The sequence below is a fragment of the Eriocheir sinensis genome, unplaced genomic scaffold (genome assembly GCF_024679095.1).
Source record: "Eriocheir sinensis breed Jianghai 21 unplaced genomic scaffold, ASM2467909v1 Scaffold275, whole genome shotgun sequence".
Taxonomy (NCBI): Eukaryota; Metazoa; Arthropoda; class Malacostraca; order Decapoda; family Varunidae; genus Eriocheir; species Eriocheir sinensis.
Genome location: NW_026111582.1, coordinates 412501 through 420089, shown reverse-complemented (window position 1 = coordinate 420089; position 7589 = coordinate 412501).

Genomic DNA, 7589 nt, shown 5'->3' with positions numbered 1-7589 from the left:
TATGTGTGTAGCCCCCGACACGTGAGATGCATACTCCAAACGAGGACGGACAAGGCCCCTGTATATGGATAGGAACTGTGCGGGGGAAAAGAACTGGCGGGTGGAGAGGTGTCTTCATACACTCTTCTTGAAAGAGGTCAAGTCATAGGCAGGAGGAAATACAGACGAAGGAAGAATGTTCAAGAGTTTACCACTGAAGGGGATGAAAGAATGGAGATGCTGGTTAACTCTTGCATAAAGGGTTTGGACAGTATGGAGATGAGCATGAGTAGAAAGTCGTGTGCAGCGGGGCCGCGGGAGAGGGTGAGGCATGCAGCTAGCAAGCTCAGAAGAGCAGTCAGCATGAAAATATCGATAGAAGATTACTATTATTAGATCATTATTATTATTATAAACATTATTATTATTATTATTGTTATTATTATTATTATTATTATTATTATTATTATTATTATTATTATTATTATTATTATTATTATTATTATTATTATTATTATTATTATTATTATCATGACTATTATTATTATTATTATTATTATTATTATTATTATTATTATTATTATTATTATTATTATTATTATTATTATTATTATTATTATTATTATTATTATTATTATTATTATTATTAATAATAATAATAATATTAACATTATTATTATTATTAGTGTTTATATTATCATTAGTACTGTTTTTGTTGTCATAGTTTTCATCAATATGTCATTATTATTATTATTATCATTTTTATTATTATCATTATTATTATTATTATTATTATTATTATTATTATTATTATTATTATTATTATTATTATTATTATTATTATTATTATTATTATTATTATTATTATTATTATTATTATTATTATTGTTATTATTATTATTATTAGTGTTATTATTGTAAGGACATCTTCGACAAGTTGAGTGCTGGAGGAGGGAGGAAGCACGGGTGTGTTTGAGATGAGTTCATTCCCGACTAGTTTCGCTTTCGCTTCTTGAGAGGAACTGAGGTGGCTTTTTTTTAGTCAGAGAGAAGAGGGGGAAGAATTAGAAGAGGGTGGGTGAGGAAGGTAAAGAGAGAAGTAAAGAAGGAGTAGGAGGGAGAAAAGAAGGCAGGAAGTCCACCTATCTAGGGCATTTTATGACACTTTTAGGCTTACAATCAGTTCATGAAGCTGAAGTTTGGTTGATACATTGTTTGGCACGTAGTCGACGTTATGTTCACAACAAGTTCTTACATGTTTGATTTCGGAGGAGTCACGATTGTGTTTACATTTGTGTTTTTGGGTGTAACGTGTTGTTGTGGTGTTTGCGTATAGCTAGCTAGCCGAGTGTGGATGCAGTGATTCTGAATTTGCTTCTTTGGGGTGGATCAGATTCACTGGAATAGCGGTGCAGGCAGGGAGTTTACTGCGGCAAGGCTGCTTGGGAAGGCTCTGTTGTACATGAGTATGTTGTTAGCGTTGTCAGTGAGGGTGTTGAAGTGGTGTATGCTGATCAGGGCAAGTCTTTGCCATATTTTTGTGGCTGTGTTGTGTATACGCATGTTGAGCGGGAGAGTGTTTGTTTCTATGTGGATTTGCTCTGTGGTCGTGGCGTATGGGTGGTATTGGTTGGTGGCAAAACGTAAGGCTGTGTTCTGGACCCTCTGGAGTTTAGCGTGTTGAGTGTTACTGAATGTGTGTGTGGGTTTGGGAGGGTAATCAAGGATGGCAGGATAAGTGTATTTACAAGGTGGGTTTTTATGTTTGTGCATGGGCATCAGCTTAAATCTGTATAGTTTTGACGTACTGGCATACTGGACTCTATTCTGGACATGTTTATAGTAACCATTTGTAGAGATGTGGAGACCCAGGAATTTGCCCGTTTGTTGCGTGTGGTGTGTGTCATTTGCAGTAATTAGTTGTTCATTGGTATAGGGAGCCGAGCTTCATGACAGTGAATTTGTTGGTGTCGGTTTGTATTCGCCATCTCGACTCATAGGAGTTAAGGGAGTCAATCTCCCGGGATGTTGAGAGATGAGCCACCTGAATTGACCTCCCTGGATAGCCGACGATTTGAGTGACATCGTCGGCGTATGAGATGATCTTGCCTCTGAGTGGGGGAGGGGTATCTCTGGTGTAGAGCGAATCGCGTCGGGGAGAGCACACTGCCCTGATGGACACCGCAGCTCAGGTCAAAGATGTCACCGAGGTAGTTTCCAACTCTTATTCTCGCCGACCTATCATCTAGAAAGTCGCATATGAGCTTTTCGAGAATGATAGGAAGTCCGAGGTGTAAGATTCTTAGGTGCCAGACTTTGTCGAAGGATTTGGTGATGTCTCTCAGGACGAGATGGCACTGTCCCCCGTCAGCTTTCTGTTGGGCGACAGTCTCGGTCACAAGAGCGAGGACGTGCTTGGCTCCCTGCCTGGGCGGAACCCAGACTGTAAGTCTTTGTCGATGTTGGAGTCTTCAAGGAATGTCCTGAGTCGGTGGTCAAGAATTCACTCAAATATCTTCCCCGGCACTTCAAAGGGGGATATTGGCCTGTAGTTAGCGGGGTAGTGAGGTTTTTTACCAACTTTTGGTATTAGTCTCAACGTGGCCTTCTTGAGCTTGTCGGGGAAGTAGCCTGCTGAAAGGGCGGCATTGAGAGTCTTTGTTTAAGTATGCAATGGCTTCAAGGAGAGGTGTCTTAAGATGGTTTTATTTATGCCACTTTGTCCTGGGCATGTCTTTTTCATGCCTTTGATTATGGAAAGGATGTGTTCGGATGTAGTTTCAAAAGTGAGGAAGTAGTTGTCAGAATTAGTCTGCTGGCGTCTGCATTGACGTGAGGGGAAAGTCTATGGAGTTTATTGGCGAGAAAGTCGCGTACTTCAGTCTCTGTTTCTTCGTCGTCCCAGTCTTCATCCGCGTCACTGAAAACGTCTTCGCAGTGATTTCTGTGTAGCGTCTCCTTCTCGTTGTTGTCGTACACTTTGTCGCGTGTTGGGGAGAAGAGGTTTTGGGGATCGTCGTGTCGGTTCCTATGAGTTGTTTTGTCTTACGCCAGAAGGTGGCTGGGTCATGGTATAGTGAGGCTGTCTCCGCAATGACCTCGCCCCAGTGGGCGCGGCTGTCGCTCTGCAAGTGTTGTTCTAGCGTGAGTTGGAGCCGTTTGTGGCGTCTATAGAGAGGATAAGTCCAGCCGTTGGTGTTGGCCTCATGCTGTATGGCTTTGTGTTGTGCTATTAGGGTGCGTGTCGTGTGACTCAAGTGAGAGTGTGTTAGAGTTTTGTGGCGTGTTGTTGGAATTTTGTTTTTGACTGCGGTCACAACTGTGATGTACCATTCTTGAAGATACGTGTCGATGTAGTCAATCGAAGCTGCGATATCTGTGAGAAATTGATCCCAGTTTGCCTGGTTGAAGTTGGGTCTGGGGCGTGTGGGGATTTGGATGGGAGTAGAAGAGATGGTAAGGATGACAGGGATGTGGTCGCTCATGGTGATGGGGCCTTGAGTAATGCTGATATTATGATAAGTGTTGTTGTTTGTGAGGATGATATCCGGTGTTGTGGCTGTGTTGTGAGCTATGTATGTGGGGAGGTGTGGGCCTATGTATGAATGGTTCGTTGATTAATCAGGTGCTGTATTTGTCTTCCTTTGGTGTTGGTATGCGTGTAGCCTAGTATCGGGTGGTTTGCGTTGATATTGGCTATCATGTACACAGAGATCTGTCTCCTGAAGATACGAAGATGATGACCTTGCCCGTGAGAGTGGTGATCTCCACCGCGAGGGCGTCAGAAATGAAGTCATCAAGTAATTTAAAATTTTGATTGTGCTTGATGGCGATCGCAGTGCCGTCTGTGTGAGACCCTCGAGGAGGGCGGGGCGACTCGGCTGTTAGGAACAGGAGCCAATGGGAGTGGCTCAACCCTCGAGGAGGGCAGGGCGACTCGACTGTGAGGAACAGGAGCCAATGGGAGTGGCTCTACCCTCGAGGAGGGCGGAGCGACTCTTATGTGAGGAACAGGAGCCAATGGGAGTGGCTCTACCCTCGAGGAGGGCGGGGCGACTCGGCTGTGAGGAACAGGAGCCAATGGGAGTGGATCTACCCTCGAGGAGGGCGGAGCGTCTCGGCTGTGAGGAACAGGAGCCAATGGAAGTGGCTCAACCCTCGAGGAGGGCGGGGCGACTCGGCTGTAAGGAACGGGAGCCAATGGGAGTGGCTCAACCCTCGAGGAGGGCGGGGCGACTCGGCTGTGAGGAACGGGAGCCAATGGGAGTGGCTCAACCTTCGAGGAGGGCGGGGCGACTCGGTTGTGAGGAACGGGAGCCAACGGGAGTGGCTCAACCCTCGAGGAGGGCGGGGCGACTCGGCTGTGAGGAACGGGAGCCAATGGGAGCGGCTCAACCCTCGAGGTGGGCCGGCGACTCGGCCGGCTCCCGCTCCAGGAGACGGCGCGCCTCCTGGAGCGGGAGCCAATTGCTTGCCTGTTTTATTACACTGCAATTATATAGTTCATCTAGGGCAGAGGTCGGCAGCCGGAATTCGAGAAGAGACAATTTTTTCAAACTTGACAAAAAAGCAGAGTGCTGCTGGAGCCGCAGTGAATATTATGAATCGTAATATTGAAACCTTCATATTTTCCTCCAAATGAGTTAGTAATAGTACACCCGTAGACAAGGTCATCAGTTACACGATATTATTCTAGTGCTTGCCCATTCTCCCCCCTCTCACCCAAAGCAGGTGCAGGGGTTTTGGTGGGAACACGAAATGCGTCGCAGTCGTGTAGCTTTTGAGCTTGGGGGGATTAAGAATGTCCTCGATGTAGGGAAAACCCTCACATTCGGGGATTTTTTTATCACGAACGGAAACCACGCGATTTCCCCCATGCTCGCTTCGTTCGCCACCCTCCCCACCCAACCTATGAACCTATGCTGCCCTTAGCCCCCCAAAAACAATATGGCAAAATTACGGTCATGGGCAAGGTTCTTCATTCAAAGTCACTGCCGCGGGAGTCGTTTTCTTTGCACCGTGTTTTGCTGCTGACTGCTGTTGTTGGTGGTCATGCAAACTCTCGTACCGCACCTCCAAAACTAGACGAAAATGTAACAATGAAAACCAATAAATTAACACTTTGATATATCAGGTTCATAAATTACAAAAAAAGAGCGAGTACACACAGCTTTAATAATGTGCCTGATCTATTTACGCTAAACCAATAAAAAATGCACCGTCAAAATTGATCGATGGCGACTCTGGCAATGATAATAGGCTCATCCAATCAGAAGGCGCTATTTTGAAAGTCACTGTCTTGGACCAATCAGAGCACTGCCTTAGCATGGAGGGAGTTAGTTCAGGTTGGATGTCCGAGTGTGCAGGTGTTGTGTTGAGTGGCGGGGCCGTGACGGGAAATATAAGCAAACCTGAAAAAGAAGAGGGAGTCAGTTGAATACTTGGACTGTCACAAACTATCACGGCAGGAACGAGGCCTCAGTAGAGAGGAACAGATTCGTCCCCTATAAAGAGCAGGCTTGAGGTAAGAGAATGTGAGGGAGGGAGGTTGTTAGGTAATGTTTTTTTTCTCTTTTTTTGTAACAGCAACAGATGGATAAGTTGGCCTATGTACTGCCCGTTGTCTGTGTATGTTATCGTCATTCTCTCTCTCTCTCTCTCTCTCTCTCTCTCTCTCTCTCTCTCTCTCTCTCTCTCTCTCTCTCTCTCTCTCTCTCTCTCTCTCTCTCTCTCTCTCTCTCTCTCTCTCTCTCTCTCTCTCTCTCTCTCTCTCTCTCTCTCTCTCTCTCTCTCTCTCTCTCTCTCTCTCTCTCTCTCTCTCTCTCTCTCTCTCTCTCTCTCTCTCTCTCTCTCTCTCTCTCTCTCTCTCTCTCTCTCTCTCTCTCTCTCTCTCTCTCTCTCTCTCTCTCTCTCTCTCTCTCTCTCTCTCTCTCTCTCTCTCTCTCTCTCTCTCTCTGTGTGTGTGTGTGTGTGTGTGTGTGTGTGTGTGTGTGTGTGTGTGTGTGTGTGTGTGTGTGTGTGTGCCAACATAAAAAAGCAAACAGAAAAATTAATAATGAAAGATTCTTATCTTCGTCGCCAGCTTATTATCTCGTCTTTTTACGGGGTCGCTGTTTTTGATGAACCGCCTCCACGTTCCTCTATCGCCTGTCATGTTGGTGTTGAGGCCCTTTTCTCTCATGTCTGCCGCTGTGCATCCCTTCCATCTCGTCTTAGGTCTTCCTCTCCTTCTTCTTCCCTGCACTTCCATTTCCAGTATTCTCCTCTCGTCACTTTCTCCATCTCGCCTCAAAACGGCCGTACCACCTCAATCTTGCCTCTTGCATCTTCTTCGACACCTCCACCACCTTAACTGTTCCTCTGATTCTTGCATTTCTGTTTCTGGCCTTCCTAGTCATGCCACACATTCATCGCAACATCCTCATATCAGCTACTTCCATCTTCCCCTCATTTATTTTCTTTACGGCTACGGTCTCCGCCCCGTACGTCATTGCTGGTCGTACCACAGTCTTGTATACCTTTCCTTTCAGTTTCACGGGCCATTTCCTATCACACAGTACTCCTGACACCTCTCTCCAGCTTCTCCAAACAGCTTGGATTCTTCCAGTTATTTGCTCCACTCTTCCAGTCTGCACTCCACCCCTTTAAAACCACATCATCTGCATACATCATGTCTCATTGTGTTCCCTCCCTTACATTCATCGTTAGCACATCGAATACATTGTTAAAGAGAAAAAGGCTCAGCGCCGAGCCCTGATGCAGCTCCACCCCAACTCCAAAAGTATCCGTCATACCTGCTCCACACCTTACCCTTGTTTTGGCATGCCTGTACATTTCCTTCACCAATCTTACATATGTTTCCGGCACCTTTCTCTCTCCCAAACATCTCCACGGCTCCTGTCTTGATACCTTGTCGTACGCTTTCTCTAGGTCTATAAATACCATATGCAGTTCTTTCTGTTTTTCTCTGTACTTTTCCGCCAACTGTTCCCGCACAAGTCTATTCCCTCTTTTCCCTGGGCCCTCCACGCCTCCACCGGGATCTCATCTGGTCCCGTCGATTTGTTGTTTTTCAAGGAAAATAAATGTGTGAGAGAGAGAGAGAGAGAGAGAGAGAGAGAGAGAGAGAGAGAGAGAGAGAGAGAGAGAGAGAGAGAGAGAGAGAGAGAGAGAGAGAGAGAGAGAGAGAGAGAGAGAGAGAGAGAGAGAGAGAGAGAGAGAGAGAGAGAGAGAGAGAGAGAGAGAGAGAGAGAGAGAGAGAGATAGAGAGAGAGAGAGAGAATGGATGAAGAGAAAACCGAGAAGGAATTCAAACCAAGTAAATACTAAAGGAAAAGAAGGAAAGAAATCTTCAAAAATAGGATAAATAATGGAAGAAAGGAAGAGAATGATATAAGGTTCGAGGCCAAAAACAGAGGCAGAAAAAAGGAGAAAACACGTAAAAGATATGATAGAAAAAAAAACAGCATTTCCATCTCTTTATGGCTGTCTATCTATCCTGTCTATCCTGTCTGAGTCTATCTATTCTCTCTGTCCTGTCTGTGTCTATATGTTATGTATTCTGTCTGTCCTGTCTGTGTCTATATGTTATGTCTATTCTGTCTCTCTAT